Source organism: Pecten maximus, chromosome 1 (assembly GCF_902652985.1).
Source record: "Pecten maximus chromosome 1, xPecMax1.1, whole genome shotgun sequence".
Classification (NCBI taxonomy): Eukaryota; Metazoa; Mollusca; class Bivalvia; order Pectinida; family Pectinidae; genus Pecten; species Pecten maximus.
In genome coordinates this window covers 27,874,645-27,901,318 of record NC_047015.1, presented here as the reverse complement: position 1 = coordinate 27,901,318, position 26,674 = coordinate 27,874,645, and the positions used below count along the sequence as shown (strand labels likewise).

At 38.8% G+C, this 26,674-nt stretch overlaps 1 long non-coding RNA gene across 2 annotated transcripts; it reads right to left on the bottom strand.

Moving 5' to 3' along the window:
- Nucleotides 1-21,651: 21,651 nt before the first annotated feature.
- On the bottom strand, nucleotides 21,652-25,838 carry LOC117329260. Of its 2 annotated transcripts, none has more exons than XR_004533141.1 (2): nucleotides 24,522-25,838; nucleotides 21,652-24,484 (listed from the first exon to the last, which is right to left on the bottom strand). It is a non-coding gene; the product is annotated as an uncharacterized LOC117329260 (long non-coding RNA). The 2 variants fall into 2 exon arrangements; XR_004533142.1 differs by having other exon boundaries at nucleotides 21,652-24,299.
- Between the last annotated feature and the right edge of the window lie 836 nt (nucleotides 25,839-26,674).

The following is a 26,674-nucleotide window of genomic DNA, read 5'->3' as shown; positions in this document are numbered from 1 at the left end:
CCTGCTATTATCCGACATTCTCACTGTACAGTAAGTTATCACCCTGCTATTATCCGACATTCTCACTGTATAATAAGTTATCACACTGCTATTATCCGACATTCTCACTGTACAATAAGTTATCACCCTGTTATTATCCGACATTCTCACTGTACAGTAAGTTATCACCCTGTTATTATCCGACATTCTCACTGTACAGTAAGTTATCACCCTGCTATTATCCGACATTCTCACTGTACAGTAAGTTATCACCCTGTTATTATCCGACATTCTCACTGTACAGTAAGTTATCACCCTGCTATTATCCGACATTCTCACTGTACAGTAAGTTATCACCCTGCTATTATCCGACATTCTCACTGTACAATAAGTTATCACCCTGTTATTATCCGACATTCTCACTGTACAGTAAGTTATCACCTTGTTATTGACCGACATTCTCACTGTACAGTTAGTTATCTAAGTAAAGTAAGACTAGCAATTCTGGGAAACGATCTACAGTATAATTATATTGGAGAAATATGAAAGTAATCATCAGTAATAGAGGGTCTTTATAATAGTAATTATCAGTAATAGAGGGTCTTTATAATAGTAATTATCAGTAATAGAGGGTCTTTGTAATAGTAATTATCAGTAATAGAGGGTCTTTATAATAGTAATTATCAGTAATAGAGGGTCTTTATAATAGTAATTATCAGTAATAGAGGGTCTTTATAATAGTAATTATCAGTAATAGAGGGTCTTTATAATAGTAATTATCAGGAATAGTAGGTCTATATTATGATACTTGAGGACAATGGACAATGGAAAGAATTTTAACAAAAATCGGTAATAATGGAACATATTTATATTTCCTTTAGAAAAAAAAAAAAACATCCGTGGCATCATGTTGACATGTATAGGGATATTAGGTCACCTCCGTTATATACCTCCGTGAGACCTTCGGTGCATTGTACCGTGTACCTGTACCTCACGTGACAACAAAGCCGGCTGATAATGGGTGCTTGAAACGCGAAATAAAACTCAACTACACTGAATTTAATAGGATAACTTCAAAACACACGGAAATGAAAAAAAACCCAATAATTAATGAAATAAAAACGGGAATTATCAGTAATGAACCAAGCAAAATTCTATAACTTAGGCCAAATATTATATCCGTTTGGCCGTCAGCCATGTCATAATTATCCACGTTCTTATTGAAATGAACGAACGAATGAAATGTCAGTAGGGTAATGCATCTCGAGTTCTGATCGCCGTACTATAACAGGCACCTGTCGAGGTGACAGGAGGGTAGAATGTCGTGGCCCCGGGTCAATGGCAGGTTCGGTAACTCAGGCCCGCTCCCGGCACCTCATTCCCCGTTAGATATGTTTTAATAGCTTTTCTGAAAACAAAAATAATTTATCTATGCGAGAAAATGAAACGTGAACGGGAGATGCATTTCTACGGCATAGTCACTAGTTACTTATTTCAACCACATTTCTGTCACACCGATTATACTGTTGTTTAACACAGCTCAACATCTGTCTAACACTACCACTCAACTGTCTTAATCAACTTCATCATTGTCTTACACTACCGCTCAACTGTCTTAAACAACCACACCACTGTCTTACACAACCACACTGTCCTACACAACCGCACCACTGTCTTATACAACCGCACCACTGTCTTATACAACCACACCACTGTCTTAAACAACCACACCACTGTCTTAAACAACCACTCCACCGTCTTACACTACCACACCACTGTCTTACACAACCACACCACTGTCTTATACAACCACACCACTGTCTTATACAACCACACCACTGTCTCAAACAACCACACTACTGTCTTACACAACCGCACCACTGTCTAACACAACAACGCCACTGTCTTAAACAACCACACCACTGTCTTATACAACCACACCACTGTCTTACACAACCACACCACTGTCTTAAACAACCACACCACTGTCTCAAACAACCGCACCACTGTCTTACACAACCACACCACTGTCTTATACAACCACACCACTGTCTTAAACAACCACACCACTGTCTTATACAATCGCACCACTGTCCTACACAACCGCACCACTGTCTTAAACAACCACACCAATGTCTAACACAACAACACCACTGTCTTACACAACCGCACCACTGTCTTATACAACCGCACCACTGTCTTATACAACCGCACCACTGTCTTAAACAACCACACCACTGTCTTAAACAACCGCACCACTGCTTCAAACAACCACACCACTGTCTTACACAACCACACCACTGTCTTACACAACCGCACCACTGTCTTACACAACCACACCACTGTCTTACACAACCGCACCACTGTCTTATGCAACCGCACCTCTGTCTTATACAACCGCACCACTGTCTTACACAACAACACCACTGTCTTAAACAACCACACCACTGTCTTATACAACCGCACCTCTGTCTTATACAACCGCACCACTGTCTTACACAACAACACCACTGTCTTAAACAACCACACCACTGTCTTATACAACCGCACCATTGTCTTATACAACCGCACCACTGTCTTATACAACCGCACCATTGTCTTATACAACCGCACCACTGTCTTATACAACCGCACCATTGTCTTATACAACCGCACCACTGTCTTAAACAACCGCACCACTGTCTTAAACAACCGCACCATTGTCTTATACAACCGCACCACTGTCTTACACAACCACACCACTGTCTTATACAACCGCACCACTGTCTTATACAACCGCACCACTGTCTTAAACAACCACAGCACTGTCTTAAACAACCGCACCACTGTCTCAAACAACCACACCACTGTCTTACACAACCACACCACTGTCTTATACAACCGCACCACTGTCTTACACAACCGCACCACTGTCTTATACAACCGCACCACTGTCTTATACAACCGCACCACTGTCTTACACAACCGCACCATTGTCTTAATCAACCGCACCACTGTCTTACACAACCGCACCACTGTCTTATACAACCGCACCACTGTCTTACACAACCGCACCACTGTCTTATACAACCACACCACTGTCAAACACAACAACACCACTGTCTTAAACAACCACACCACTGTCTTACACAACCACGCCACTGTCTTACACAACCACACCACTGTCTTATACAACCGCACCACTGTCTTACACAACCGCACCACTGTCTTATACAACCACACCACTGTCTTACCTAACCATACCACTGTCTTACACAACCACACCACGGTCTTAAAAAACCGCACCACTGTCTTACACAACCACACCACTGTCTTAAACAACCACACCGCTGTCTTACACAACCACACCACTGTCTTATACAACCGCACCACTGTCTTACACAACCGCACCACTGTCTTACACAACCGCACCACTGTCTTAAACAACCACACCACTGTCTTATACAACCGCACCTCTGTCTTACACAACCACACCACTGTCTTATACAACCGCACCTCTATCTTACACAACCACACCACTGTCTTATACAACCACACCACTGTCAAACACAACCACACCACTGTCTTACACAACCACACCACTGTCTTATACAACCGCACCACTGTCTTACACAACCGCACCACTGTCTTATACAACCACACCACTGTCTTACCTAACCATACCACTGTCTTACACAACCACACCACGGTCTTAAAAAACCGCACCACTGTCTTACACAACCACACCACTGTCTTAAACAACCACACCGCTGTCTTACACAACCACACCACTGTCTTATACAACCGCACCACTGTCTTACACAACCGCACCACTGTCTTACACAACCGCACCACTGTCTTAAACAACCACACCACTGTCTTATACAACCGCACCTCTGTCTTACACAACCACACCACTGTCTTATACAACCGCACCACTGTCTAACACAACAACGCCACTGTCTTACACAACCGCACCACTGTCTTACACAACCGCACCACTGTCTTACACAACCGCACCACTGTCTTACACAACCGCACCACTGTCTTACACAACCACACCACTGTCTTATACAACCGCACCACTGTCTTATACAACCGCACCACTGTCAAACACAACAACACCACTGTCTTATACAACCGCACCTCTGTCTTATACAACCGCACCACTGTCTTAAACAACCACACCACTGTCTTATACAACCGCACCTCTGTCTTATACAACCGCACCACTGTCTTAAACAACCGCACCACTGTCTTACACAACCGCACCACTGTCTTACACAACCGCACCACTGTCTTATACAACTGCACCACTGTCTTACACAACCGCACCACTGTCTTACACAACCACACCACTGTCTTATACAACCGCACCACTGTCTTACACAACCATACGACTGTCTTAAACAACCACACCACTGTCTCAAACAACCACACTACTGTCTTATACAACCGCAACACTGTCTCAAACAACCACACCACTGTCTAACACAACCACACCACTGTCTTACACAACCGCAACACTGTCTTACACAACCGCACCACTGTCTTACACAACCACACCACTGTCTTATACAACCGCAACACTGTCTCAAACAACCGCACCACTGTCTTACACAACCACACCGCTGTCATAAACAACCACAACACTGTCTTACACAACCGCACCACTGTCTTAAACAACCACACCACTGTCTCAAACAACCGCACCACTGTCTTACACAACCGCACCACTGTCTTACACAACCACACCACTGTCTTATACAACCGCACCACTGTCTTATACAACCGCACCACTGTCAAACACAACAACACCACTGTCTTATACAACCGCACCTCTGTCTTATACAACCGCACCACTGTCTTAAACAACCACACCACTGTCTTATACAACCGCACCTCTGTCTTATACAACCGCACCACTGTCTTAAACAACCGCACCACTGTCTTACACAACCGCACCACTGTCTTACACAACCGCACCACTGTCTTATACAACCGCACCACTGTCTTACACAACCGCACCACTGTCTTACACAACCACACCACTGTCTTATACAACCGCACCACTGTCTTACACAACCATACGACTGTCTTAAACAACCACACCACTGTCTCAAACAACCACACTACTGTCTTATACAACCGCAACACTGTCTCAAACAACCACACCACTGTCTAACACAACCACACCACTGTCTTACACAACCGCAACACTGTCTTACACAACCGCACCACTGTCTTACACAACCACACCACTGTCTTATACAACCGCAACACTGTCTCAAACAACCGCACCACTGTCTTACACAACCACACCGCTGTCATAAACAACCACAACACTGTCTTACACAACCGCACCACTGTCTTACCTAACCACACCATTGTCTTACTTAACCACACCATTGTCTTGACTAACCACACCATTGCCTTACCTAACAATACCATTGTCTTACCTAACCACACCATTGTCTTACTTAACCACACCATTGTCTTGACTAACCACACCATTGTCTTACCTAACCACACCATTGTCTTACTTAACCACACCATTGTCTTGACTAACCACACCATTGTCTTACCTAACAATACCATTGTCTTACCTAACCACACCATTGTCTTACTTAACCACACCATTGTCTTGACTAACCACACCATTGTCTTACCTAACAATACCATTGTCTTACCTAACCACACCATTGTCTTACTTAACCACACCATTGTCTTACTTAACCACACCATTGTCTTGACTAACCACACCAATGCCTTACCTAACCACACCATTGTCGTACCTAACCCCACAGTTGTCTTAGATAGCCAGAGATGTTTGATAACATATATTGCTATACCTGATACTTGTGTAACCACGGATGCACATATATAATACTACGCTGCAAAGATTAAACATTTTCACACGAAGTCATCAAATAATATTTGTTTTGGCCAACTTTGCAAAAATTATGTTCGACGTTATACCTTGTTGAGAGCAGCCGCTACCATATTTCTTCACACCGGGCAGTAATAATGCACACCATTGTTACAATGAACACCGGGAAGGTACGACTGACAGGTGGTAATTCGTGTTAAAACATTTAAAAGTGAATGTCTGTGAGAGAAAATATAGATTAATGACAACCAAACTTACAATAATCGGTGTTCTTTGTACCGAAATGACACCTCACCAAACAATTACCAAAGTAACAATGAAAAATGACACTTTGATTTCAGCAGAATAAAATTCAGAGTAAAAATAAGTGAAGTAAATGACCATGTTGAAAACATTTCGTTGAATTCCGAAGAGACTGACTAGCTAGTCAGGCTATATTCCTGACAGGAAACAAGAGATAATTACTGTTCGGTAAACCCATTATTGTTTGTGAGAAATGAAATCCGCGTTCATCTCGCGTTAAGCCAAGGGTAATGACGAGTCGGTGAGAATTTACGGTAGCTTTGTTCTACTAATCAAACGGGGATACCGATAGCTAAAGGAACAGATTTTCGTGGTTAGAATATATAAAGGAACAAATTTGAGGAATGTCATGTAATTCTGTGCATCAGTATGTATCGGTGAGCATCCGTATGTAAAAGTGTGTGTCAGTAGATTTGTATATTGTGTGTCAGTATGTATCAGTAGATATGTATATGTTGTGTATCAGTGGATGTGTATATGTTGTGTATCAGTAGATGTGTATATGTTGTGTATCAGTAGATGTGTATATATTGTGTATCAGTAGATGTGTATATGTTGTGTATCAGTAGATGTGTATATGTTGTGTATCAGTAGATGTGTATATATTGTGTATCAGTAGATGTGTATATGTTGTGTATCAGTAGATCTGTATATATTGTGTATCAGTAGATCTGTATATGTTGTGTATCAGTAGATGTGTATATGTTGTGTATCAGTAGATGTGTATATATTGTGTATCAGTAGATCTGTATATGTTATGTATCAGTAGATGTGTATATATTGTGTATCAGTGGATGTGTATATATTGTGTATCAGTAGATGTGTATATGTTGTGTATCAGTATGTATCAGTAGATGTGTATATGTTGTGTATCAGTAGATCTGTATATATTGTGTATCAGTAGATCTGTATATGTTATGTATCAGTAGATGTGTATATGTTGTGTATCAGTAGACCAGTATATGTTGTGTATCAGTAGATGTGTATATGTTGTGTATCAGTAGACCAGTATATGTTGTGTATCAGTAGATATGTATATGTTGTGTATCAGTAGATCTGTATATGATGTGTATCAGTAGATCTGTATATGTTGTGTATCAGTAGATGTGTATATGTTGTGTATCAGTAGATGTGTATCTGTTGTGTATCAGTAGATGTGTATATGTTGTGTATCAGTAGATGTGTATATGTTGTGTATCAGTAGATCTGTATATGTTGTGTATCAGTAGATGTGTATATGTTATGTATCAGTAGATGTGTATATGTTGTGTATCAGTAGATGTGTATATATTGTGTATCAGTAGATGTGTATATGTTGTGTATCAGTAGATGTGTATCTGTTGTGTATCAGTAGATGTGTATATGTTGTGTATCAGTAGATCTGTATATGTTGTGTATCAGTAGACCAGTATATGTTGTGTATCAGTAGATCTGTATATGTTGTGTATCAGTAGATCTGTATATGTTGTGTATCAGTAGATGTGTATATATTGTGTATCAGTAGACCAGTATATCTTGTGTATCAGTAGATGTGTATATGTTGTGTATCAGTAGATCTGTATATGTTGTGTATCAGTAGACCAGTATATATTGTGTATCGTAAGATGTGTATATGTTGTGTATCAGTAGACCAGTATATGTTGTGTATCAGTAGATGTGTATATGTTGTGTATCAGTAGATGTGTATATGTTGTGTATCAGTAGACCAGTATATGTTGTGTATCAGTAGATATGTATATGTTGTGTATCAGTAGATGTGTATATGTTGTGTATCAGTAGATATGTATATGTTGTGTATCAGTAGATGTGTATATGTTGTGTATATATTGTGTATCAGTAGATCTGTATATGTTGTGTATCAGTAGATGTGTATATGTTGTGTATCAGTAGATGTGTATATGTTGTGTATCAGTAGACCAGTATATGTTGTGTATCAGTAGATCTGTATATGTTGTGTATCAGTAGATATGTATATGTTGTGTATCAGTAGATGTGTATATGTTGTGTATCAGTAGACCAGTATATGTTGTGTATCAGTAGATCTGTATATGTTGTGTATCAGTAGATGTGTATATGTTGTGTATCAGTAGATCTGTATATGTTGTGTATCAGTAGATGTGTATATGTTGTGTATCAGTAGATGTGTATATATTGTGTATCAGTAGATCTGTATATATTGTGTATCAGTAGATCTGTATATGTTGTGTATCAGTAGATGTGTATATGTTGTGTATCAGTAGATCTGCATATGTTGTGTATCAGTAGATGTGTATATGTTGTGTATCAGTAGATATGTAGATGTTGTGTATCAGTAGATGTGTATATATTGTGTATCAGTAGATGTGTATATATTGTGTATCAGTAGATGTGTATATATTGTGTATCAGTAGATGTGTATATATTGTGTATCAGTAGATCTGTATATATTGTGTATCAGTAGATGTGTATATGTTGTGTATCAGTAGATGTGTATATATTGTGTATCAGTAGATCTGTATATGTTGTGTATCAGTAGACCAGTATATGTTGTGTATCAGTAGATCTGTATATGTTGTGTATCAGTAGATGTGTATATGTTGTGTATCAGTAGATGTGTATATATTGTGTATCAGTAGATCTGTATATGTTGTGTATCAGTAGATATGTATATGTTGTGTATCAGTAGATGTGTATATATTGTGTATCAGTAGATATGTATATGTTGTGTATCAGTAGATGTGTATATGTTGTGTATCAGTAGATCTGTATATATTGTGTATCAGTAGATGTGTATATATTGTGTATCAGTAGATCTGTATATATTGTGTATCAGTAGATGTGTATATGTTGTGTATCAGTAGATGTGTATATGTTGTGTATCAGTAGATGTGTATATGTTGTGTATCAGTAGATATGTAGATGTTGTGTATCAGTAGATGTGTATATGTTGTGTATCAGTAGATCTGTATATATTGTGTATCAGTAGATGTGTATATGTTGTGTATCAGTAGATATGTATATGTTGTGTATCAGTAGATGTGTATATGTTGTGTATCAGTATGTATCAGTAGATGTGTATATATTGTGTATCAGTAGATGTGTATATATTGTGTATCAGTAGATGTGTATATATTGTGTATCAGTAGATCTGTATATATTGTGTATCAGTAGATATGTATATGTTGTGTATCAGTAGATATGTATATGTTGTGTATCAGTAGATATGTAGATGTTGTGTATCAGTAGATGTGTATATGTTGTGTATCAGTAGATGTGTATATGTTGTGTATCAGTAGATGTGTATATATTGTGTATCAGTAGATGTGTATATGTTGTGTATCAGTAGATCTGTATATGTTGTGTATCAGTAGATGTGTATATATTGTGTATCAGTAGATGTGTATATGTTGTGTATCAGTAGATATGTATATGTTGTGTATCAGTAGATGTGTATATGTTGTGTATCAGTAGATGTGTATATATTGTGTATCAGTAGATGTGTATATGTTGTGTATCAGTAGATCTGTATATGTTGTGTATCAGTAGATCTGTATATGTTGTGTATCAGTAGATCTGTATATGTTGTGTATCAGTAGATGTGTATATGTTGTGTATCAGTAGACCAGTATATGTTGTGTATCAGTAGATCTGTATATGTTGTGTATCAGTAGATCTGTATATGTTGTGTATCAGTAGATGTGTATATATTGTGTATCAGTAGATGTATTTATGTTGTGTATCAGTAGATCTGTATATGTTGTGTATCAGTAGATCTGTATATGTTGTGTATCAGTAGATCTGTATATGTTGTGTATCAGTAGATGTGTATATATTGTGTATCAGTAGATCTGTATATATTGTGCATCAGTAGATGTGTATATGTTGTGTATCAGTAGATATTTATATGTTGTGTGTCAGTAGATCTGCATATGTTGTGTGTCAGTAGATGTGTATATGTTGTGTATCAGTAGATCTGTATATGTTGTGTATCAGTAGACCAGTATATGTTATGTATCAGTAGATGTGTATATGTTGTGTATCAGTGGATGTGTATATGTTGTGTATCAGTAGATGTGTATATGTTGTGTATCAGTAGATCTGTATATGTTGTATATATGTTGTGTATCAGTAAATGTGTATATGTTGTGTATCATTATATCTGTATATGTTGTGTATCAGTAGATCTGTATATGTTGTATATATGTTGTGTGTCAGTAGATCTGTACATGTTGTGTATCAGTAGATGTGTATATGTTGTGTATCAGTAGATGTGTATATGTTGGGTATCAGTAGATGTGTATATGTTGTGTATCAGTAGATGTGTATATGTTGTGTATCAGTAGATATGTATATGTTGTGTGTCAGTAGATATGTATATGTTGTATATATGTTGTGTATCAGTAGATCTGTATATATTGTGTATTAGTAGATCTGTATATGATGTGTATCAGTAGATCTGTATATGTTGTGTATCAGTAGATGTGTATATGTTGTGTATCAGTAGATGTGTATATGTTGTGTATCAGTAGATGTGTATATGTTGTGTATCAGTAGACCAGTATATTTTGTGTATCAGTAGATATGTATATGTTGTGTATCAGTAGATGTGTATATGTTGTGTATCAGTAGATGTGTATATGTTGTGTATCAGTAGATGTGTATATGTTGTGTATCAGTGGATGTGTATATGTTGTGTATCAGTGGATGTGTATATGTTGCGTATCAGTAGATCTTTATATGTTGTGTATCAGTAGATGTCTACATATTGTGTATCAGTAGATGTCTATATATTGTGTAACAGTAGATGTGTATATGTTGTGTATCAGTATGTATCAGTAGATCTGTATATATTGTGTATCAGTAGATGTGTATATGTTGTGTATCAGTAGATGTGTATATGTTGTGTATCAGTAGATGTGTATATCTTGTGTATCAGTAGATCTGTATATGTTGTGTATCAGTAGATGTGTATATGTTGTGTATCAGTAGATATGTATATGATGTGTATCAGTAGATCTGTATATGTTGTGTATCAGTAGATCTGTATATGTTGTGTATCAGTAGACCAGTATATGTTGTGTATCAGTAGATGTGTATATGTTGTGTATCAGTGGATGTGTATATGTTGTGTATCAGTAGATATGTATATATTGTGTATCAGTAGATGTGTATATGTTGTGTATCAGTGGATGTGTATATGTTGTGTATCAGTAGATGTGTATATGTTGTGTATCAGTAGATGTGTATATGTTGTGTATCAGTAGACCAGTATATGTTGTGTATCAGTAGATCTGTATATGTTGTGTATCAGTAGATGTGTATATGTTGTGTATCAGTAGATGTGTATATGTTGTGTATCAGTATGTATCAGTAGATGTGTATATGTTGTGTATCAGTAGATGTGTATATGTTGTGTATCAGTAGATGTGTATATGTTGTGTATCAGTAGACCAGTATATGTTGTGTATCAGTAGATCTGTATATGTTGTGTATCAGTAGATGTGTATATGTTGTGTATCAGTAGATATGTATATGTTGTGTATCAGTAGATATGTATATGTTGTGTATCAGTAGATCTGTATATGTTGTGTATCAGTAGATCTGTATATGTTGTGTATCAGTGGATGTGTATATGTTGTGTATCAGTAGATGTGTATATGTTGTGTATCAGTAGATGTGTATATGTTGTGTATCAGTAGATCTGTATATGTTGTATATATGTTGTGTATCAGTAAATGTGTATATGTTGTGTATCATTAGATCTGTATATGTTGTGTATCAGTAGATCTGTATATGTTGTATATATGTTGTGTGTCAGTAGATCTGTACATGTTGTGTATCAGTAGATGTGTATATGTTGTGTATCAGTAGATGTGTATATGTTGTGTATCAGTAGACCAGTATATGTTGTGTATCAGTAGATCTGTATATGTTGTGTATCAGTAGATCTGTATATGTTGTGTATCAGTAGATATGTATATGTTGTGTATCAGTAGATGTGTATATGTTGTGTATCAGTAGATGTGTATATGTTGTGTATCAGTAGATGTGTATATGTTGTGTATCAGTAGATATGTATATGTTGTGTATCAGTAGATCTGTATATGTTGTGTATCAGTGGATGTGTATATGTTGTGTATCAGTAGATGTGTATATGTTGTGTATCAGTAGATTTGTATATGTTGTGTATCAGTAGATATGTATATGTTGTGTATCAGTAGATATGTATATGTTGTGTATCAGTAGATCTGTATATGTTGTGTATCAGTAGATCTGTATATGTTGTGTATCAGTGGATGTGTATATGTTGTGTATCAGTAGATATATATATATTGTGTATCAGTAGATGTGTATATGTTGTGTATCAGTAGATGTCTATATATTGTGTATCAGTAGATGTGTATATATTGTGTATCAGTAGATGTGTATATGTTGTGAATCAGTAGATGTTATGTTGTGTATCAGTAGACCAGTATATATTGTGTATCAGTAGATGTCTATATATTGTGTATCAGTAGATGTCTATATATTGTGTATCAGTAGATGTGTATATGTTGTGTATCAGTGGATATGTATATGTTGTGTATCAGTAGACCAGTATATGTTGTGTATCAGTAGATGTGTATATGTTGTGTATCAGTAGATGTGTATATGTTGTGTATCAGTAGATGTGTATATGTTGTGTATCAGTAGATCTGTATATGTTGTGTATCAGTAGATATGTATATATTGTGTATCAGTAGACCAGTATATGTTGTGTTTTCAGTAGACCAGTAGATGTGTATATGTTGTGTATCAGTATATGTTTATATGTTGTGTACCAGTAAATGTGTATATGTTGTGTATCAGTAGACCAGTATATATTGTGTATCAGTAGATGTGTATATGTTGTGTATCAGTAGACCAGTATATATTGTGTATCAGTAGATGTGTATATGTTGTGTATCAGTAGATGTGTATATGTTGTGTATCAGTAGATGTGTATATGTTGTGTATCAGTAGATGTGTTTATGTTGTGTATCAGTAGATCTGTATATGTTGTGTATCAGTAGATGTGTATATATTGTGTATCAGTAGATCTGTATATGTTGTGTATCAGTAGATCTGTTTATGTTGTGTATCAGTAGATATGTATATGTTGTGTATCAGTAGATGTGTATATATTGTGTATCAGTAGATCTGTATATGTTGTGTATCAGTAGATGTGTATATGTTGTGTATCAGTAGATGTGTATATATTGTGTATCAGTAGATGTGTATATATTGTGTATCAGTAGATGTGTATATATTGTGTATCAGTAGATGTGTATATGTTGTGTATCAGTAGATCTGTATATGTTGTGTATCAGTAGATGTGTATATGTTGTGTATCAGTAGATATGTATATGATGTGTATCAGTAGATCTGTATATGTTGTGTATCAGTAGATGTGTATATGTTGTGTATCAGTAGACCAGTATATGTTGTGTTTTCAGTAGACCAGTAGATGTGTATATGTTGTGTATCAGTATATGTTTATATGTTGTGTACCAGTAAATGTGTATATGTTGTGTATCAGTAGACCAGTATATATTGTGTATCAGTAGATGTGTATATGTTGTGTATCAGTAGATGTGTATATATTGTGTATCATTAGATCTGTATATGTTGTGTATCAGTAGATGTGTATATGTTGTGTATCAGTAGATGTGTATATGTTGTGTATCAGTAGATATGTATATGTTGTGTATCAGTAGATGTGTATATGTTGTGTATCAGTAGATGTGTATATGTTGTGTTTCAGTAGATCTGTATATATTGTGTATCAGTAGATGTGTATATGTTGTGTATCAGTAGATGTGTATCAGTATGTATCAGTAGATCTGTATATATTGTGTATCAGTAGATATGTATATGTTGTGTATCAGTAGATGTGTATATGTTGTGTATCAGTAGATCTGTATATGTTGTGTATCAGTAGATGTGTATATGTTGTGTATCAGTAGATCTGTATATGTTGTATATCAGTAGATCTGTATATGATGTGTATCAGTAGATGGTTTTGATCTTAAGAATCATGGGTAGAATACTGCTGAAGGAGTTGATAAGCTTCATATGAGGTTGATATGAGTTTTCAGTGACAAGTCTCGTTTTAGGTGTGCTTTATTGTTTACAAGGAAAAGTAACACGACACCTCCATCATACAAACAGTTTATAGATCGATTAGTCATATGATCGTCATAGTATTAATAATACATCCTTATAATACAACCTTTTGTGATGTCGTTAGTATAATAATGGAATATATTTCATTAGTATACCTTCCTTATTTTACACTATATAAAAGGTAGACAACAGAATGATATTTGAAATACATCCTTCCAAAATGCTATTTACTGGGTTAATGAGCGAATTCATGCTTTCGCGGAATTTTTGCTTTGTTCATATCCATTCGGATCGTCTCTACCGCCATTCCTTGTATTAGGATAAAGTCCGAAAACAGTATAATTGTGCGAGTGAATGCTACAGGAACATTTCGGAAAATAGCTTCATCTACAAGATTATATAATCTGGATAAGAAGCGTTGGAGAGGTTTGTTTCTGAAAGACAACACACAAGTAATGACTTTTTTAAAATTTACATTAAAATATCATCATTGAAACAGACTTTGCTTTTATTACTAGTCTTGAACAAAAAGGAATAATTTAAACGTGGGTATAATAAAACAGTTGGATATTTCTGAAAATAGCACTTTTATTGACATTAACTATTTCCCTCAGCTTCGCCTCGGGAAATAGTTAATGTATCGGGGGACTATAAAAGTGCTATTTCCCTCACACCCATACAATACCTGTATACCATGTGACGACACAATAGAGACAAATAAGGAATAACACGAAAAAGTGCGTCTACTGCAATATCACGTATGTATATTCGTTTCAATTTAAAATAAAACAGTCCTATATAAGCTTTAAAAATCCTATCAATTATATGTAAGATCCTATTTATATATAATATATGTGTTATATGGAAAATTAGAAGATTCTAGATATCAATATACAAATGTGTAAAATGGAAAATTGTAAAAATGTATAATTAGGGTTCATGCCAAAGGCCCTGCAATTCATCAGCAAATCAAATATTGCCAGATCAACTTTAAAAAATAGAATAATGCGCATTCAATCATTAAATAAATTACAACACACGGGATTCGCATGGCCGTGATAGTTGGCACGAGAGATCAGAATATGCATGCTGTTGACAGGTAGGAGGAGAGTGGTTATTACAATTTACTGTCGTAAAGACGCTTAGCATTGCCGTTAATATAGAATTATTGTCATCACTATCACGCTTCATTGACGTCATTTTGCGTGTTATTGAATTCAAAATAGAACACAATTAATTAAAACGAACGAGTTTACGAACACGGAACATCGAAGGCACGTTTGTCCATGAGTATGTAGTCGGGTCAGAGGATTGTTTGGATGAACAGTGGTAAATAGAATATGGAGTCAGGTATCGAGTGGGTATGGGAGAACATCATACGGGGTCAGGTCAGGTATCGAGTGGGTATGGGAGAACATCATGCGGAGTCAGGTATCGAGTGGGTATGGGAGAACATCATACGGGGTCGGGTCAGGTATCGAGTGGGTATGGGAGAACATCATACGGGGTCAGGTATCGAGTGGGTATAGGAGAACATCATACGGGGTCAGGTATCGAGTGGGTATGGGAGAACATCATACGGGGTCAGGTCAGGTATCGAGTGGGTATGGGAGAACATCATACGGGATCAGGTATCGAGTGGGTATGGGAGAACATCATACGGGGTCGGGTCAGGTATCGAGTGGGTATGGGAGAACATCATACGGGGTCGGGTATCGAGTGGGTATGGGAGAACATCATGCGGAGTCAGGTCAGGTATCGAGTGGGTATGGGAGAACATCATGCGGAGTCAGGTATCGAGTGGGTATGGGAGAACATCATACGGGGCCAGGTATCGAGTGGGTATGGGAGAACATCATGCGGAGTCAGGTATCGAGTGGGTATGGGAGAACATCATATGGGGTCAGGTATCGAGTGGGTATGGGAGAACATCATACGGGGTCGGGTCAGGTATCGAGTGGGTATGGGAGAACATCATACGGGGTCGGGTATCGAGTGGGTATGGGAGAACATCATACGGGGTCAGGTATCGAGTGGGTATGGGAGAACATACGGGGTCAGGTCAGGTATCGAGTGGGTATGGGAGAACATCATACGGGGTCAGGTATCGAGTGGGTATGGGAGAACATCATGCGGAGTCAGGTATCGAGTGGGTATGGGAGAACATCATACGGGGCCAGGTCAGGTATCGAGTGGGTATGGGAGAACATCATACGGGGTCGGGTCAGGTATCGAGTGGGTATGGAAGAACATCATACGGGGTCAGGTCAGGTATCGAGTGGGTATGGGAGAACATCATACGGAGTCAGGTCAGGTATCGAGTGGGTATGGGAGAACATCATACGGGGTCAGGTATCGAGTGGGTATGGGAGAACATCATACGGGGTCAGGTATCGAGTGGGTATGGGAGAACATCATGCGGAGTCAGGTATCGAGTGGGTATGGGAGAACATCATACGGGGTCGCGTCAGGTATCGAGTGGGTATGGGAGAACATCATACGGGGTCGGGTATCGAGTGGGTATGGGAGAACATCATACGGGGTCAGGTATCGAGTGGGTATGGGAGAACATACGGGGTCAGGTCAGGTATCGAGTGGGTATGGGAGAACATCATACGGGGTCAGGTATCGAGTGGGTATGGGAGAACATCATGCGGAGTCAGGTATCGAGTGGGTATGGGAGAACATCATACGGGGCCAGGTATCGAGTGGGTATGGGAGAACATCATGCGGAGTCAGGTATCGAGTGGGTATGGGAGAACATCATATGGGGTCAGGTATCGAGTGGGTATGGGAGAACATCATACGGGGTCGGGTCAGGTATCGAGTGGGTATGGGAGAACATCATACGGGGTCGGGTATCGAGTGGGTATGGGAGAACATCATACGGGGTCAGGTATCGAGTGGGTATGGGAGAACATACGGGGTCAGGTCAGGTATCGAGTGGGTATGGGAGAACATCATACGGGGTCAGGTATCGAGTGGCTATGGGAGAACATCATGCAGAGTCAGGTATCGAGTGGGTATGGGAGAACATCATACGGGGCCAGGTCAGGTATCGAGTGGGTATGGGAGAACATCATACGGGGTCGGGTCAGGTATCGAGTGGGTATGGGAGAACATCATACGGAGTCAGGTCAGGTATCGAGTGGGTATGGGAGAACATCATACGGGGTCGGGTCAGGTATCGAGTGGGTATGGAAGAACATCATACGGGGTCAGGTCAGGTATCGAGTGGGTATGGGAGAACATCATACGGAGTCAGGTCAGGTATCGAGTGGGTATGGGAGAACATCATATGGGGTCAGGTATCGAGTAGGTATGGGAGAACATCATACGGAGTCAGGTATCGAGTGGGTATGGGAGAACATCATACGGGGTCAGGTATCGAGTGGGTATGGGAGAACATCATACGGGGTCAGGTATCGAGTGGGTATGGGAGAACATCATGCGGAGTCAGGTATCGAGTGGGTATGGGAGAACATCATACGGGGTCGCGTCAGGTATCGAGTGGGTATGGGAGAACATCATACGGGGTCAGGTATCGAGTGGGTATGGGAGAACATCATACGGGGTCGGGTCAGGTATCGAGTGGGTATGGGAGAACATCATACGGGGTCGGGTATCGAGTGGGTATGGGAGAACATCATACGGGGTCAGGTATCGAGTGGGTATGGGAGAACATACGGGGTCAGGTCAGGTATCGAGTGGGTATGGGAGAACATCATACGGGGTCAGGTATCGAGTGGGTATGGGAGAACATCATGCGGAGTCAGGTATCGAGTGGGTATGGGAGAACATCATACGGGGCCAGGTATCGAGTGGGTATGGGAGAACATCATGCGGAGTCAGGTATCGAGTGGATATGGGAGAACGTCATATGGGGTCAGGTATCGAGTGGGTATGGGAGAACATCATACGGGGTCGGGTCAGGTATCGAGTGGGTATGGGAGAACATCATACGGGGTCGGGTATCGAGTGGGTATGGGAGAACATCATACGGGGTCAGGTATCGAGTGGGTATGGGAGAACATCATACGGGGTCGGGTATCGAGTGGGTATGGGAGAACATCATACGGGGTCAGGTATCGAGTGGGTATGGGAGAACATACGGGGTCAGGTCAGGTATCGAGTGGGTATGGGAGAACATCATACGGGGTCAGGTATCGAGTGGCTATGGGAGAACATCATGCGGAGTCAGGTATCGAGTGGGTATGGGAGAACATCATACGGGGCCAGGTCAGGTATCGAGTGGGTATGGGAGAACATCATACGGGGTCGGGTCAGGTATCGAGTGGGTATGGGAGAACATCATACGGAGTCAGGTCAGGTATCGAGTGGGTATGGGAGAACATCATACGGAGTCAGGTCAGGTATCGAGTGGGTATAGGAGAACATCATATGGGGTCAGGTATCGAGTAGGTATGGGAGAACATCATACGGAGTCAGGTATCGAGTGGGTATGGGAGAACATCATACGGGGTCAGGTATCGAGTGGGTATGGGAGAACATCATACGGGGTCAGGTATCGAGTGGGTATGGGAGAACATCATGCGGAGTCAGGTATCGAGTGGGTATGGGAGAACATCATACGGGGTCGGGTCAGGTATCGAGTGGGTATGGGAGAACATCATACGGGGCCAGGTCAGGTATCGAGTGGGTATGGGAGAACATCATACGGAGTCAGGTCAGGTATCGAGTGGGTATGGGAGAACATCATACGGGGTCAGGTCAGGTATCGAGGGGGTATGGGAGAACATCATACGAGGTCGGGTCAGATATCGAGTGGGTATGGGAGAACATCATACGGGGCCAGGTCAGGTATCGAGTGGGTATTGGAGAACATCATACGGGGTCGGGTCAGGTATCGAGTGGGTATGGGAGAACATCATACGGGGTCGGGTCAGGTATCGAGTGGGTATGGGAGAAGATCATACCGGGTCAGGTCAGGTATCGAGTGGGTATGGGAGAACATCATACGGGGCCAGGTCAGGTATCGAGTGGGTATGGGAGAACATCATACGGGGTCGGGTCAGGTATCGAGTGGGTATGGGAGAACATCATACGGGGCCAGGTATCGAGTGGGTATGGGAGAACATCATGCGGAGTCAGGTATCGAGTGGGTATGGGAGAACATCATACGGGGCCAGGTCAGGTATCGAGTGGGTATGGGAGAACATCATACGGGGTCAGGTCAGGTATCGAGTGGGTATGGGAGAACATCATACAGAGTCAGGTATCGAGTGGGTATGGGAGAACATCATGCGGAGTCAGGTATCGAGTGGGTATGGGAGAACATCATACGGGGTCAGGTATCGAGTGGGTATGGGAGAACATCATGCGGAGTCAGGTATCGAGTGGGTATGGGAGAACATCATACGGGGTCAGGTCAGGTATCGAGTGGGTATGGGAGAACATCATACGGGGCCAGGTTAGGTATCGAGTGGGTATGGGAGAACATCACACGGGGTCAGGTATCGAGTGGGTATGGGAGAACATCATACGGGGTCAGGTATCGAGTGGGTATGGGAGAACATCATACGGGGTCAGGTATCGAGTGGGTATGGGAGAACATCATACGGGGTCAGGTATCGAGTGGGTATGGGAGAACATCATACGGGGTCAGGTATCGAGTGGGTATGGGAGAACATCATACGGGGTCAGGTATCGAGTGGGTATGGGAGAACATCATGCGGAGTCAGGTATCGAGTGGGTATGGGAGAACATCATACAGGGTCAGGTATCGAGTGGGTATGGGAGAACATCATACGGGGTCAGGTCAGGTATCGAGTGGGTATGGGAGAACATCATAAGGGTTCAGGTCAGGGGAGAGTGTGGATGATAATAATATTGGATCGAAGGATTGTGTGGATGGACAGTATATGGAATCGGAACGGGGTAGTGTGTGGTTGAATGTAATATGGAGTTAGGTCGGAGAATGTGTTGATGAACATAATATGGAGTCGGGTCGGGTGTGTGTGGATGAACATAATATGGAGTCGGGTCGGGTGTGTGTGGATGAACATAATATGGAGTCGGGTCGGGTGTGTGTGAATGAACATAATATGGAGTCGGGTCGGGTGTGTGTGGATGAACATAATATGGAGTCGGGTCGGGTGTGTGTGGATGAAACATAATATAAAGTCGGGTCGGGTATCAAGAGGTGTTTTCTTTAAAGCGACAGATCTAGTGGTGATTTCTTTAAAGCGACAGATATAGTGGTGTTTTCTTTAGAGCGGCAGATACAGTGGTGTTTTCTTTAAAGCGACAGATCTAGTTGTGCTTTCTTTAAAGCGACAGATATAGTGGTGTTTTCTTTAGAGCGGCAGATACAGTGGTGTTTTCTTTAAAGCGACAGAACTAGTGGTGATTTCTTTAAAGCGACAGATACAGTGGTGTTTTCTTTAAAGCGACAGATCTAGTTGTGATTTCTTTAAAGCGGCAGATATAGTGGTGTTTTCTTTAAAGCGACAGATCTAGTGGTGATTTCTTTAAAGCGACAGATATAGTGGTGTTTTCTTTAGAGCGGCAGCTATAGTGGTGTTTTCTTTAAAGCGACAGAACTAGTGGTGATTTCTTTAAAGCGACGGATCTAGTTGTGCTTTAGGGAAGAGTTTTAATTTGGATATTTCTTTGGTTACCATGGAAATAAAGTGTCAAAGTCACTTATGTAAGTCACCCATGCCGAAGCATATCACAAAACCGTTAAAGACAATTCTACAAAGCATTGTACAGACCTCAATCCAGTGGTGTAGTTGCACACTCTGCTAGGGAAGAGTTTTAATTTGGATATTTCTTTGGTTACGTTACATGGAAATAAAGTGTCAAAGTCACTTATGTAAGCATGTCCAGAGCATAATTCTGTAAACCTTTTGATTAATTCTACGAAAATTCCTACACTCTTCAATGAAGGGATCTACTAGTAGTGTCTTCTCTGATAAAGGAGTTCCTAGTTTGACTTCTCTGGTTACCATGGAAACGGTCAATTTCACTGATTTCAGCGTTTTAAGAACATATCTCCAAAAACATTTACTGAGTAAACTAACTCTATTATACTTTATACACACTAATTGAGTTGTTACCGGGTATTTACTGTGGGATGATGATTTATTCTCCACTGTGTAATACTGCTCCAATGTGTTGATTTGACTCTCCACGTTTGCTCCATAGATTGTATTTACTATTACCCTAAACATTCTATTTAAATCTCAGTGAGATATCTGATTGGGCTCCATTGACGGAGATGACGGAGATATATCTTCTATGACAGAACCATCATGTCCTTGGTTTTTTTAAATAGTATTATTCAACATTAAGATACCCTTTTCCCAAAATGTTTCAAATCCACATCTATTCATTATGCATAACAGGGAAAATTTTACATCAAGCAGTATTTTATTCATAAATAAAAAAAGTTCTGTTAGACACTCATATTGTAGTATTATGGCATTCATTTGATAAAAATACAACATGGACTAAACCCATACCTTGTGAAACAAGAGGCCCATGGGCCTGATCAGTCATCCTGAGCTTTGATATATATGATAGATGATGTGTTGCTAACTAAACATGTTTAAACCAACACTCAACAAATCTCACTCTTGCAACCTTGAAAGTAATACAAGGTTATAATATATATCCCCCATAATCAACAAGAAGCCGTCTGCTCATATCGTCTGCTCATATCGTTGCTGAAGAAAAATAGACATATTTATAGATGTTCTATGATCTCATTTCTTTCCACCTCCACATTTGCTGGGCTACCAGAAATAAAAATACCAGTATTATACTCATTTTGATAAGGTCACTCCTTGTTTAATTCTGACCAACTTTACCCTCAAATGTCATAACAAAATGTTTATCAGTGAAACTATACAAAATTTGACTTTGACCATTAACCCTCTGTCCTTGACCTTTTTGACCCAGTGACCTTAAACTTTATTATTTTGACCAACTCTGGTCCATTACGTCATAACAAAATGTTTATCACAATCAGTGAAATGATACAAAATTTGACTTTGACCTTTCAAGCTAATGACCTTTGCCTTCATTTTTGACCTAAGCATGCATTCTAATGAACTGAACAAAAAGCATGACCATGGGCTTCTTTGTTATTAAGAATAAGTCTTTTAAAGATTTTAACACATTTGAACCCTGTGACATTGAAAGTACATCAAGGTCATCCAGCAAACAAATTAAGTTTGAAGACATCAGAAGAAAAATAAGTTAATAGAGTCATACTAAATAAGAAAATTTGAATTAAATTATAAGACTTAATTGACAAAATGTTGCTGCAAAATGTCAAAGTTTAGTACATTAAATCAAATTGAGAAACAAGAGGACAACAAGCCTTGCCAACCAGATGTACAAAATTTTTTGTTTGATGTGATCAGACTTGGAAATTTTTTCATGAAAAAAAAAGCCAGATCTCTTGATATGCTGTCTAAATACAGCACTGTGAATAAGTCAAAAATCTAATCACTGGATCCCACCCCTTGTCCTTGTAGTGGGCAAAGCATCAAAATGTTCATACCATCAAACCTTTATCTTATACATATAACCCCATACAAGTTTCAATTATTTTCAAACTGAAAATCAACAAAATATGTGTCTCCTTCCTACATACAACTAGAGTTAACTTCACCTCTTCCTAAAGGGGAAATGTGAAGTCTGTTGGTCATGAAACTCACAATTATGTTAAAGCACCCTTAAAATGTTTTTCATCTATGAAGAGAATTTGATGATAATTTTTTGTCTGAAGAATTTTTTTTGGAAACATGAGAGTGTAAAATCTCCCTCCATAGGAAAGGTTATAACAAGGTCAGTTTGAAGGTAAACTACAGTGGATCATTAAGTAGGGTTTGTGTGTCCCTGGACCCTAATTAGGGTTCGTGTGTCCCTGGACCCTAATTAGGGTTTGTGTGTCCCTCGACCCTAATTAGGGTTTGTGTGTCCCTCAAACAAAAACAGATAGCTATAATGCTAAAATACTACATAGATCAACACTTCATCAATGCTACAATTTTATTCCATAAATGCCTTAAAATCAAAACAAAAACAATGACGGATGTAAAGATAACAACTTTAAATGCCTTGACAACAAAAAACAAATAATTGAAATCATATGTTTTTCTAACATCCCTCCAAACTTAATTTCCCTTTATAGTTCTATTAACATGTAATAAAACAGTTCTACTGCTGATATGACCGAGATTCTACACTAACCCAGGGCACCCTGTAATGTATTACAGAGTTATCTCCCTCAGTGTTTTAATGTGACATTACTGCCGATTTATATTTGATCAATCAACCAAATCACATATAGTGTTATGACCACAGGTGGAGGGCTCACTCCTCAGGAAGAATGATACAGAATTGTTTGTATAATTCGTTCAGACCATAAATATTTGTTAGAGTTAAACAAGTCTATTCAACCAACAACTTGGCTAATGTATCTTTATTTTAATGACCCAGAATTTCTATGAGCCAGTGTTTAGTGTGCATCCCACAGGAATTTACGGTAATTTGTTTAAATTGTTTACTGTTTACATCGGTCTCACTTTGCAATTACCTTATTATTGTACATCACTCTGTAAGAAGGTGTTTAAACTCGGGGGTTTCTGAAAAAATGTATCATCAAAGCTGACAGAACACCTCTATAAAGTGTTACCGTATTTACTGTACAGAACACCTCTATAAAGTGTTACCGTATTTACTGTACAGAACACCTCTATAAAGTGTTACCGTATTTACTGTACAGAACACCTCTATAAAGTGTTACCGTATTTACTGTACAGAACACCTCTATAAAGTGTTACCGTATTTACTGTACAGAACACCTCTATAAAGTGTTACCGTATTTACTGTACAGAACACCTCTATAAAGTGTTACCGTATTTACTGTACAGAACACCTCTATAAAGTGCTACCGTATTTACTGTACAGAACACCTCTATAAAGTGTTACCGTATTTACTGTACAGAACACCTCTATAAAGTGTTACCGTATTTACTGTACAGAACACCTCTATAAAGTGTAACCGTATTTACTGTACATAACATCTCTATAAAGTGTTACCGTATTTACTGTACAGAACATCTCTATAAAGTGTTACCGTATTTACTGTTCAGAACATCTCCATAAAGCGTTACCGTATTTACTGTACAGAACACCTCTATAAAGTGTTACCGTATTTACTGTACAGAACACCTCTATAAAGTGGTACCGTATTTACTGTACAGAACACCTCTATAAAATGTGTAATACATTTATTGTGCCAAATCACCCCAGTTATCTGTGTACTGCATGTGATAACAGTAGCAGTGAATATGTAGAATATACTTATATACTATTTTACTAAAAACAATACCTGAAATTTGAATCACAGTAGACAAACATCAAATCTTTTTATGTAAATGTGACCAGGAATATAATAAATAGGAGAGTGTAATTATAAACTAACATACAACAAATTTAGATACCTTGATTACCCTGGAAACCAACCATGCTTCCAGAGTATATTACAATCAACAGTAGACAAAAGTGTTCAATATACAAACACTACAACATACATAAACTTGGAAATTTCACACAATCCAGGTACTCAAAGGACATGATTTTGTCTTCTTGACACAGATTTCAGCATTATTAGTTTGATAAAACATCCCAGTATTGTCAGAGCCCACTAATCACAGCTGATTAAGTTGTCTTTACTACATCACAATAAGACAACATCCTGGTAAGTACAGGTTGGTTAGAGAGTAAAACCCATGCCTAGTCTTGTCAATAGTGCTTACCTAGGCCATAACTTCCCTTAATCTGTTAACTCTGTAATCTGTGGCAAATTTTCAGTACTGTAAAACTTTTCAATATCATATGTGATCATTTAAATCAAACAGTTACATGTTAAGATGTTTTTTTTAAGTATTGGTTCGTGAAAATGGGGTCTATAACTACTTTTCAGAGTCCTTAAAACTTTAAATGCAAACATTCTCCCTGACAATCTTTAAATGCATACATTCTCCCTGACAATCTTTTTTAAAGATTTGGCAAAAATATCATAAATTTAACTGATGAAGCTTGATCCACCAGAACACCAATAAGTTACTCTGATAACAAAGACCAGTTTTGAACAGTAATGGTGACCATGACCTTTAATCTCGGACATGTTTACTGACCGCTAACAAAAGTACTTGTGTGACAAGATATCAACTGTTTTGAACAGAAGTGGACACTCAGGCCTACAATCAAAATGGCGACCCGGATTATAAATGTTACATGCAGTTGTCATATTCGGTTATTACAGTAAAAAGTCAAGGGCATGACCGTCCTTATTTATTCAAACTTTAATCTTCTTAACAGAGAGACAGTAACTTAGGGCTTCTATTTTTCCGAACGATTCATACTGAACTCTTATATCCTTGCTTTTAGAGTCAATCTCCCAACCATAACACCATTTTGGATTTGACGATAGACTGCTCAGTGTTCAGGTATGCATGCACTTGGTAACACTGAGACAGGCCTGGTGATCACTCACTGTCGCTTGAGAGTGCTAGGTATTCTGAACGGCTGATTCCCTGAACGCCTACATTTTGAAATAACACCCTACTGACTATGTTTATACAGTAATTATAGTCTGTTCTGGTGAAGTCACTTAAGTTATCTGTGTTTTACCTGTGTATGCTACCTGTAAATTTCATGGTATTTCTCATCAAAATCAAAGGTCAATATTCAATGAATAAATACTGCACAAAAATACAATATAGATATCTATTAGAATTAACTATGCACATGATAATTGTCAATACTTATTTAAACAATTTAATAATTATCAAATTAATAAATATCAGTAATTATCAAATTAGTATTTATTAATAATTCTGACCAGTGGTTAGAGGGAGACAACCGTTTAGAACCCCTACGACAACGACCAAGGATGACAAATCACTTAGAAGTCTGGCGCTGGAAACTCAAAAAGATTGTACATCATGCACATCCCACCATCTTCACCATTACACGGACATTCAAGGACATACAGGCTACTGATGGGATAAGTAGACGTCAACGTCGCGCTACTCGCCTTGTCCTTCAGAAACAGAGACTGGAGAACCAAACTATTGATATATTATCCTGTGCTTTATCACGTACATGTATGAATCAAAGACGTTGTCAACAATATGCGATTTTCGTGCACGTCTCCTCTCGACAAGGAAAATGTGTCATTGGTACAACGAGTTTTGCATTTATATCTTAATGTATTTTACTACAATGTGATAATATATTTGTAGATTTGTTCCAACCAGAGACTTGTATATCAGGTATATACGTCTCTGTTCCAACTGTGTACATTTATACATGTATTTGCATACCTGTTACAGTTTTCTGTGTATATTCGTTGAT